Here is an 11,723-nt window from a genome sequence, read left to right on the forward strand (position 1 = left end):
TCCACCATAAGTTCGTATCAAACGATAAATCATTATCGTTTGCACGATGAATTATTATCTTTTGTGGAGTCGGACCATGATTAAAAAAAGGCCTACATTTTCGGATTTTAAAGAAAGAATATTGAAATTAAAAAACTTAACATTTTCCAAAAAATATAAAAGAAAAAAAAAATGAAGTCGAAGTTCTGTCTATGAAGGATTCCACCATAAGTTCGTATCAAACGATAAATCATTATCGTTTGCATAACATAAATCGGTTAATCCAGTTGATAGTCAATTTAAATTTCAGCACGCATACAAACATTAATATTTTTAATCGTAAACCCATGTTAGATATCGAAAAATCCATCTTAAATTAAAATGAAACAAACAACAAACTAAAAATGTTACATAACAAGAACAACAACAACAAAAAGTTATCACTGGTTCTTTGGCTTCCTTTTGAAATTCCGTAGCAATTTCAGCACAAGGCGGCATAGACAGAGAGATTCGTTCGTTCGAAAACAAATTCGTTCATTAGCTATTCGCCTTTTCCGACAACAACCAGTCGAGCCAGCCAATAACAAAAAAGGGCAGGGGGAATAGGGGGAGAGGAATGGCACTGAAATGTTGCTTTCTTCTTTTCTCCGGAGCTTGTGTTGTATTTGGATCAATGAGAAATCATGGACCATGCGTCAGCCGTATTCGTCCTTGAAGAGAATGGGAGGGAAGGAACTGTGCATGTGTGGGTGGTTGAGTTACAGAATGGATGTGTGTGTGTGTTTGTTCCCAGTTCTATCTTTAGAAGACGGAGGGTGCAGCAATCGATGGGGAAGGGGTGACCCCTCAGTGTGTAGAGGGATAGGGAGGAGTAATTTCTATCAACTTGACCCAAATACGGGCAGGAATGTGAGAGTCGAACAGTGTTATTAATTGGGATCCCTAAACTTATATTATTCTTTAATTAAGAATGTAAAATCTTTACAACATTTGTGCTATACCTATCGGAAGATCATGGAGTTTTTTGTAAAATTTTTTTTAAATAATTCACAAACGTTATTTTGTATAAATGGGTGCTGTATATATGAGAGATTGATTTTCAAGGTTCTTATTAATCAGGCCCTTTAAATGTATACCATTCTTTATTTAATAATTTAAAATCTTTAGAACATGTGTGTTACTTTTATTTAAAAAAAAAACAAAAAAAACGGTGTTTTCAGCAAATATTTTTTTATTATAGATAACTCACATCTTTATTTTACTTAAATAGGTCTTATAAATGAAATGTTGCCTTTTCAACTTGGTAGCTCCCTTTAAACATTTGCGATTCGGTAATTAAAAATATAATATCGTAACATCGATTCTAAAATAATGTTATTTTTTATTTGCAGTGATATTTCCTTCCAGTCTTATTATACACGTTTAAAAAAATTTGTGCTTTAATTAATAATAAAAAATTTTCAGAACACATGCATTCCATTTATTGAAAAACTGTTTTTTTTTTTTTTTTTTTTTTTTTTTTTTTTTTTTTGCAAGTATTCTTCTTATTTATTTATTTATTCATTTTAAATAAATCACAACCTTTTATCTTGCATTTATTGGCATTATAAAGATACAAAAGATTGTTTTTCTAAAATTTCACCGTTGTTTTTTGAGTAAGGCCAAATCATTATACTTGTAATTAATACTCTTTGTGAGTCGTTAGCTGAAATATCACGTGTAAATATTAAAATCAGGACTTAAAATTTTGACTCATTTAAGTTTTTTTAATAATTATCTACAATTAATTTAACTTAATATCAACTTTTGACTGTTAAGAAAACGGCTAACTGATTTTTTTTTTTTTTGAACTCATTCAAACCTTTTAAAAAATAATCATATTGTATTCACCAATAAATTTCATGTACTAGAATAAAATCCCAGGATTTACATAAAAATCTAAGTCTATTTCAGGTTGATGTGAAAAGAAAAATTTTCTTTCACTTTTTTTATATTTATTTATTCATTATTATTGTTTTTTTTATGAAAATGCACTTTTAATAACTTTTGCAATCAATAGTTCGAATTTTGACTTGAGTTCGTCCATTGATTTTCAAAAGGAAAAGCCATTTATTTCGATTCTTAAAAATCGTAAAAATTTTGTTTTTTTCTTTCTTTTTTTCTTCTTCTTTACGCGTTTTGAAAATTAGGACTGCAGTAATTTTTGATATGCATCTCAAAATGACTTTGTTTGATTCGTATAATGAATTAAACGGAACTGCAGTAACCATAGTATGGTTTATTGATGTCAGAATACTGAGCGCAGGTTTAGCTTCTTTCTCATCCTGATATTATTGATCTGCTAGAAACGTATAACGTTTGCGCTGATGCTGAAGATTGGAAATGTATTTAATCTTTGATAGGGATTTATGGCAAAAGGTTTTTCCCCGGAAAAGGGACAATCATTTCTTTTCGACGTCAGAGAAATGAAACACCATCGATATTTAATTGTCATTTTATCCCCCTTTTTTTTCTTCTTTTTTTTAAATCAAAAGTGCACTTACTTTATTATTTTTTGATGATTCCCCGGTCGGAGGGGATAATTTCTACCGTTTGAAGTTCTTAATTTCTAAACATAAAATCAATAAAATTCAAAAACATTTTCAAAAACTTTACGTAATCATGATAAAATAACTAGTTTCTGATAAATTTTCAAATTTCAATAAGAAGTGCCATAGTTTCATCAGTACGTAGACCGACTGTACCGTAAAATGTAATTTTGGAATCCTTGTCAAATATAAAGTTCTTTTTTTTTTAAATAATAATATATAGAAGCCATGAAAAAAGGTTACTGGACATAGGTTCTAAAAGGTGATTATTAGACACACTTTCAAGCTTCATCATGCAATCAAACTGGTTTTGATATGTCTTTTTTTTCCTTTCACAGTTGCGACAAAATTAAATTTCGATAGAGGTTTTGTTTTCCCTTTCAATTTGCGACCTAATGTATTTACTTTTTTTTAATTCATTTTTGACGAAGATTCATAAAATATAAATTAAGGATGATTATTACGTAATGTGTATTATAAATATTAGAAACTAACTTACCAACTTGATAAATATAACGACTGCCTTTGTGTTCTGAAGAATAGTTCTCTGAATAAAGTTCCTATAAAAATTTAAATAAATTAATTCGAACTAATGAGTGAGAGAAACTATCACTTAAATTCATGTGCGTAATTATAATAACTAGTAAAGGCAATATACTAGTATTAGATAAAATATATATATATATATATATATATAAATCTAATTATTTTTTGACATCCACTTATCACGTAATCATATATTTTTCTGTGTTCAGAGTACTATTTAAAAACGAAAAGAAGAAAAAAAAACGTTAAATATAGAACGTGGAACGTTGATTGATCTCAGAATGCTTACATACCTAAAAAAATGTGTGTACCAAAAACAGATATTTTATTGTTAAAAATCAGGGCAAAGACACCTCTTCTAGTATTCAATTTCAAATTAAGTTCATATTGCATAAGAATTAAATAAAAAAATATCGTTTGCGGGCTTTGTCTCCATGGCGCTAAAAATAACAATTCGAATGGTTTATTTTCTCCTCTTATTCGGTGTAGATACGAATCCCAGTGGAAATTATTCACTTTGAGAAAAACTCGTGTTTACTGTTGTATAGTCTACTATTAATTGCTTAATTTATCGTCTGCGTCAAATAAATTAATTATTTCGAATAGTTTTTACATTCGATTGTGTTTGATATACATCAAGCACACGATATTTATCAATATACCTTTCACTTGAATTAGCATGGTTTCCTATTTACATCTGAATATGGCAAACCTTTAGCAAGCATTTGTGTTAATCAAAGTACAAACATGTGCTTAACTCTAGGTAAACCAATATTAAAACAATGTTAGTCTGTAACTAATAATTTTTTTTTCTTTATGTACGGTGAAACTTATAAAGAACGGTTTCTAAATATTGCCTTTATATCTCAAAGGTTAGTTAAAGTAGTAGAAAGATAATTAAATTTAACATTTGATCGCTTCTAACTGATTTAATAAAGCTGAATTACTATGCACTATTTTTTATATAAAAATGAGGATGAAAGAAAGGAACAGATAAAAAAAAAAGAAAATGTGAATTATTAAGAAACTGAAAAGAAAAAAAAAACTTTCCATGATATTCTAGAATATAGACTTGAGAATTATAGAATATATTCTTGAGAATATGCTACAGATTAAACTCTCTATTTCATTATTTCAAAAATTGTGAATTTTTTACGTGCTTTAGTACATTGAGATTATTTTAATATTAATTTCGATAAATGAAATAATATGCTTCATAAAAGATATAAACACAAAAATAAAAATGCCCTTTTTAAAAATAGCCTTATAAAAAAAGTACTTTTCCTGAAGCAAAGTACTTTTCCTAATTTCAAACATTTAATCCCTACTATATACTTTTATTATCCTATTCATAGAAGTGATTTTCTTTTTCTTTCTTGTTTAAAACGTCAACATTTCATTAGACATGATTACGGAATTCATTATTTTTTATGCCCTGTCTACAATTCAGAAAGAACAATTTTTAAACATCACAACGCCTACTACGTAAGCGAGTAGCTATCTACCCTGTGTGGGAAATAGAATCTTCCTCAGTTGTGAAAGGCCGTGCTGCGCCATTTTCTAATGCAGCAGCTGTTTCGATGCAAAAAGAAAAACGTCTTGTTTACATGATGCAGAAGATCTTAGCTTTGAACTCGTAGTGTAGGGTAATTTTGTTTCTCCGACATTTTACCCCTTTAAGCTTGGATTAACGCTATAGTCTTTTGTAAAATACACTATTTTTTTCTTAACAAAACGAATATTAAATATATGTCGACCTTTTGTTTCCAATTTTACGTTTTTTTTTTCTTCAATCGATGCGTAAGGTAGAAACTGAATATGATCTATTGTAAAAATCTTTTTTTTCTCTTCTTTTTACTGTAATTTCACCTTGAGTAATAAGAGGTTAAGTTTGAATGATGATTAGAAATATCTAGATTTGTAGTTTGGAATATAATTTAATCTGAATGCTCTCTTTTGAAATTTATAAATAAATGGAGAAGAGAGCATTTATGAATTTTCGATATTGAAATTTTGAAGATATATTTCGCCTCTTTCAGATCTTATTTTTTGTCTACAAATTCTATTTTGTATTAAAATGTTAACTTCCATTTTCTAAGTTTTATTTCATTATTGTTTTATGTAATCTATACGTAAGATAGAAATCTCAATATGAACCGTTATAAAAATCTTACTTTTTTGTTGATATCTTTTCACCTTGAGTAATTAGAGGTTAAGTTCAAATATGATTAGAAATATCTTTCTTCCTAGTTTTGAATATGATTAAATCTATAAATGTTCTTCAGAAGAATGTATTCTTATAGATAATGAAGCATTTATGAATTCTTGACATTGTTAAATTTTGAAGAATGACAATATTCGCCTCTCTCAGATTGTTATTTTTTTTGCTCTACGAATTGTTTTTCTGATACGACTCTGACGGTAAAATAGTAAGAAAACTAATTATGGATGCCAGATCCTTTTATTACAATTTACTTGATTGTTTTAACTTGTTAAGTTCGAATGATAATTCTTAATATCTTTCTTCCTAGTTTGCAATACGATTAAATCTTGAATGAAACATTTATGAATTTTTGACATTGTTAAATTTTGAAGAAAGACAATTTTCCTCTCAGGTTTTTTTTTTTTCGCTCTACAAATAGTTTTTCTGATACGACTGTGACGGTAACATAGTAAGAAAACTAATTATGGATGCCAGATCCATATTTTACAATTTGCTTGATTGTTTTAACTTGTTAAGTTCGAATGATGATTCGTAATATCTTTCTTCCTAGTTTGCAATACGATTAAATCTTGATTGAAGCATTTATGAATTTTTGACATTGTTAAATTTTGAAGAAAGACAATTTTCCCCTCAGATTTTATTTTTCACTCTACAAATAGTTTTTCTGATACGACTGTAACGGTAACATAGTAAGAAAACTAATTATAATTGCCAAATCCTTTTTTCTTTCTTTCTTCTTCTTTTTTTTTTTTTTTTTTTTTTTGATTTACTCGATTATTTTAACTTTTAAACAATTTTATGGAATGAGTTATTAAATATTTTTTTAGAGAACAATTTTTGGAGTTAATTATTATTATTATTTTTAATTTTTTTTTGTTTAAAGATTATTGCACAAGTAAACTCCTTTGTAATGTAAAAAATTCCCAATTATAATAAAAATGACTAAATTTTGATGAAATAATGTTACATTCAAATTAAATATCATCAACTATAAAATAAGTTCTACGATTTTGTATTATTTTTTTTTAAACATTTTCTTGTTACAACTTTTCTATCGTGTTAAAAGCAACACGATTGATTGATGTAGAATTTAAACTATCAGTGTTGAAATCACGTGTTGAAAATTATCTGAAATGTGTTTTTATCTTTTCTGATGTAGATGTAAATAATAGTGAAGTCTTAAAAAATTATCAATTGCACATTATTTTAAAATGAAATTGTAGTTTTTAAAGACCATTTAATAATTTTTAAAAAAATCACAAATTCAAATAAATATTTTATTTTGAACTTAGATTTCTAAATTACAACAAATTAAAAATTTTATGAAGAAAAAAATGCTCAGTGGTATTCATAAGGTTTACTGAAATTTCATTAGAACAAAACTGTGTGATATAACCCTACGGAACGAGTATTTTTTAGAGACAAAAATGATGTTTTAAGTGTTTTCTTACTATGTATCGTGTTGTATCTATCGATCTATCGTATTGTAAGATAAATATCAATTATTAAATTATCAATACGGATGAACATTGTATATTTAATATTATCAATAATTCTAAATACCAAATTAACCATAACTACGATTATACAATATTATTGATTACGATAAATATTGAGCATATGCATTATGAAGAACCGATTTCTTTCCCTCGATATGTTGCCAGTCTCAACTATGGTGAACTTCTGCCCGGGGCCTGAACTACTTTTTAGCAGTGATGGGCATCATTCACTAAAATTTTATTCATGACTAAATTTATTCAGAATAAATTTATTCTGAATGATTATTCATATGAAAGTTTAGTCATTATTCATCATTCATTATGCAAATATATAAAAAATTTTGAATAATGATTGATGAATAAACTCATTACTCATGCATGACTAATTTTTCTGAATAAAATTGGAATAACCAGCAAAAAATGCAATCGACATGTCTTTGTCTATAACGAGATGCAAAACATCGTTTGCTCTTAAACGTCTTTTTTTTAGGAATTAAGCTATAAAAGTAAGACAAGTATGACTATTTATTTTTATGTTATTTTAACTTACTCCAGCGTAACATACTTAGTTGTGCTAAAAACTAGGTTTATAACAGTTTAGTTACTTAAGTTCATTTTGAAATTTTGTTCTGAAATCTATAAAACGCAATTTTTTATAGTTTTTGAAAGCAAACGATAATATTATTCTAAATTTTTAAATAAAATTTTAATTTAAAAAATTAAACCCTTTTTTGCCATGTAACCATTTCTCAAAAGTATGCATTATGTTAGACAAAAGTAAATTTTCTCAAACATTATATAAATATACTTGAAAAGGATTAACGTTTTATTTGTAGTTGTCATAATCGTAGTCAATTAGAATATTCCGTTCCCATTTTTGTTGACCAGTGAAATTATTCAGTTATTCTTGACTAATGAATAAAGGATATTGAATAACGATTAATGAATGATTTATTCTTTTTTCAAAATATTTCTGACTAATGAATAAATCTTTATTCATCATTCATTATTCAGATTTTGAATAATTATTCATCATTCTTTATTCATTATTCTGAATGACAAATGCCCATCTCTGCATTTTAGTACCCCCTTTTGAAATATGTCGTTTTTAATTTTATAAAGACTAGTTTTATTTTTTAAAACAAAATATTTTAAAAAAAATCTTACCTTTTTCTGCAATAAAGAAACTCTAAATTATGAATCTTGTATAGAACACCGGTCGTAAACTTGAAAATAATTAAACACATCGAATGCTAGTATTCATATAAATATGCAGCAAAAGCATAGAAACTGAATGATTTTTGTTAATTAAAGTAATTAATAAAAAATCTAACTAAAAAAAAGTCGAAGTTAGCATGCTAAATATTAATTATGCAATTAAAATAAATATTAATAACAGACATTTAGTGTCTCATCAATTGGTCCATTGGTCCGAGCAATTCCACTATGAAAAACACTAATTTTATGTTTGGCTTTAAAACAAGAAAAGGTACATTACCAATCAAACAATTTATACATATATTCTTTCCTTCAAAACAATTAAATCTAAAAAGTACTCTTAAGCAGTTAATGTGAAGAAAAAAACTATTTTTGAACCACTAGTGCCTTTTTGAAATACCCTTTAAAAGGTACCGTGGAATTTAACGAATAAAAAAGGTTTCAATTTAGTTGAAATAATTCAAAATCTCACATAAGTTGAAATAGTTCAAAATATATAGTTGAAATAGTTCAAAATCTCGCATAAGTTGAAATAGTTCAAAATATATAGTTGAAATAGTTCAAAATCTCGCATGGATAAGCATTCAGAAAAACTCATTTCTGCTAACAACCTTTTACTTAAAAAATGTTTTTTAGACGTTTCATTTTTTTTTTTTTTTTTTTTTTTAGACTTCTCAATTTTTTTGTATTTAACGTTATTGTTCATCAGCTGAAAGTCTGACGTCTCTCAATTCCTCAATATGCCTTCTAATTACCAAATCCGATTAGATAATTTATGGGTATTATTATTTGCAAGGTCATCTAGCAAGGTTTAAACTGCTTAAAGGGATAGGTTTTTAAAAAAAAATGCAAGCTACTTTTTTAAACAGGGATAAATGCAGCTGCCGCGCTGAATGTTCAATATCTGAAGGTTAAATGTTTTTCTTTTAAGTCAATTGTAGGTTTAATGCTTGTTTACGCATGTATGGAATCGCTAATATGCGTGACATTAGTTTCGTACATTCTTCGGGATATTGTTACAACTGAAATAATACACAGATTGCATATTTTAATAATATACTTGATTATGATAATGGACGCGTTAATTATATACATGATTGTGATATCCATTATTATTATTAAAAGTTAATAAACACGGCCTACCTTACAAGAAAATAAGTTCAAGTTAATAAGCATTATAAAATATTAAAATAAGTTATTAAGCATTAACTTTTATCCACAGTGCCGCCCATCCAGTTACTATTTTGTGCCTATGTGAATTTGGTTATTTATTAATCGAAATATAACTTTTTTAAAAATATCAAACGATATCATTAAATGTATTTTTTAGAATTATTTTTCGAAAAAAAGATCGTTTTATTTTAATTAATAAATTTTTGCTCAATGTTAAAAGTGCAATGCTGGACATCAACGTAGAGGTTGAAAATTGGTGATGTCATTTGTGCTGATAAAATGAATCTGATCTGTTGTTTTTCTCTTGAATAGTCAGCACAAAACACATAGTGAAATCTGTATTATATCTGTATAGAGGGAAAATTATTAAATGAAACTATGTGCACATCAAAGACAGAATTGAAGGAAGAACATGATTGAAGATGTAATATCTTAAAAGTTTCGAAAGATAAGAGTCGAATTTAAACACACAATACTTTTTATTCTTCTATTTTTCCAACTGATTCGATATTATTACTCAAATGGAAGAGAAGTTAGACCTTGAAAGATAAATTCCGTTACAAAGATGTGCCGAAATAGCTCAGTTGGGAGAGCGTTAGACTGAAGATCTAAAGGTCCCTGGTTCGATCCCGGGTTTCGGCAAGGCTCTCATCCTCGGTAGTATAGTGGTCAGTATCCCCGCCTGTCACGCGGGAGACCGGGGTTCGATTCCCCGCCGGGGAGGTTTTTTTTACTGAAATTACTTAAAATTGCTTGTTTAGATTTGAAAATTATTATTATAGTCTTCTTTACCTTTTTTTTTTAACCAATCATCTACCGCGATTATATTTAAAAAAATGAATATGGAAAATAATTTTTTTTTTATTATATCATTATTTTTATTACTTTAACATTACTTCTACGATCAATTCACTTTCTTTTAGTTTAAAGCCCTATCAAAATTAAAAACTGAATAATGCTTACTTTAACTGTTAATTTATTAGTATTAGGAAAACTTTTACACAAATGACGTAAAAGATTGCAGTTTCGTGAAAACATTCAAATTTTTTTTTATATATTAATAAATGTCAAACGTACATATACACGCCATGATAAATATAATATATATAAATATAATACACAAAAAATGTCTGGTTTACTCGTATGTGCCTCTCGCCTTTTTGAAAAGGGTGTTTCTTTTATTTTATATATTATTACATTATTATGTATTATTACATATGTAAGCCATAGTAAATGTTATGTACATAAATATAATACATAAAAATTGAATACATAAAATATATAGTTTACTGATTTGTGCCTAACGATTTTTTGAAAAAGCGCTTCTTTTATTTTAAAAAGAAAGGAAAAAAGTGGTAGCACAAGTGTTTTATTATTACAATTTATGTTACAGACAAAGGACAGTTCCGTCTACCATTATATATTATTAATACTACAAATATTTATTTTTTTGATTTAAAGTAATATCCCAATCCTTCTTCATTGTTAAAATGGTAAATAATAGTAAGAAATATAAATACTACCGATTTAAATATATATTTATGTATATATATATATATTTCTTAGCATTTTGCTACACGGTTGGTTACTGCTTTCTTTTATTTCATGCTATTTTACAACAAACTTTTTTTGCGATATCGACACACATAAAGAATAATTTTTATCTTAGGATAATTATTCTTTATTCAGAAATATCACATTAAATTATACCAAAAGATGTGTCTTGAGGAAGACTGTTGGTTTTTTTCCCATTTATAGTTTTCTTTTTTTATATTATTTTATTATTTGTGTTTATATATATATATATATATATCTTAGCACAATATTAAATGGTTTAATGCATCCAGGTATTTTGAATTCGAAATCGGATTATTTGAGATGTATGATGCAATTATCCTAAATTATACATATTGATCTCATATTTTTTTCCCCCACAAAAATATAGGGGTAGTTGTAATATTTGGATGTTTCCATAAAGATAAAATAATCGAACAGGTGTATTTGATGAACGTCAATAGTCGTGTCTATAAAAGAGAAAAATGCTTTGTTGTCGCAGTTAACGGTGACGAAAGATTGCGTTCCTATTACAACATCTGTTTCTATGGTTTAGAATATTTCATTCTTTAGTCAGAAGCGGATATGTGAAGTAATAAAGAAATCTGCACATCATGTAAAATTTTTCAACAACAATTGTCTGCAACCATTACAAATTTATTTATTATCTAAGAATATATTTATTATCTAAAAATACATTTGAAAAAGATAATGATTGATACAAACGGACACGTTTTTTTTTCTTTTTTTGTTGTTAAATCAAGATTTTTGATTTAGCTAATGCAAGAAGTAATATCTAATTTAAAACTGTGCTATGGATTGTAAATTTATTATTGTTGATTTATTTAGGGACAACAACGTTAAGAGCATCTAATTGTGATGTACACTAATTATGCATTGCGCTTTTTAATTTAAAAAAGAACGTCGAATTTTAGGATATTA

The 11,723-nt window shown here is 27.0% G+C and overlaps 2 non-coding genes across 2 annotated transcripts; both read left to right on the plus strand.

Moving 5' to 3' along the window:
- The first annotated feature begins 9,796 nt into the window (after positions 1 to 9,796).
- Positions 9,797 to 9,869, plus strand: TRNAF-GAA (transfer RNA phenylalanine (anticodon GAA)). Its single transcript has one exon. It is a non-coding gene; the product is annotated as a tRNA-Phe (tRNA).
- Positions 9,870 to 9,878: 9 nt separating this feature from the next.
- Positions 9,879 to 9,950, plus strand: TRNAD-GUC (transfer RNA aspartic acid (anticodon GUC)). Its single transcript has one exon. It is a non-coding gene; the product is annotated as a tRNA-Asp (tRNA).
- Positions 9,951 to 11,723: the final 1,773 nt, after the last annotated feature.

This window comes from Parasteatoda tepidariorum, chromosome 1, assembly GCF_982258835.1.
Source record: "Parasteatoda tepidariorum strain Cologne lab strain chromosome 1, Ptep-v5.0, whole genome shotgun sequence".
NCBI lineage: Eukaryota > Metazoa > Arthropoda > Arachnida > Araneae > Theridiidae > Parasteatoda > Parasteatoda tepidariorum.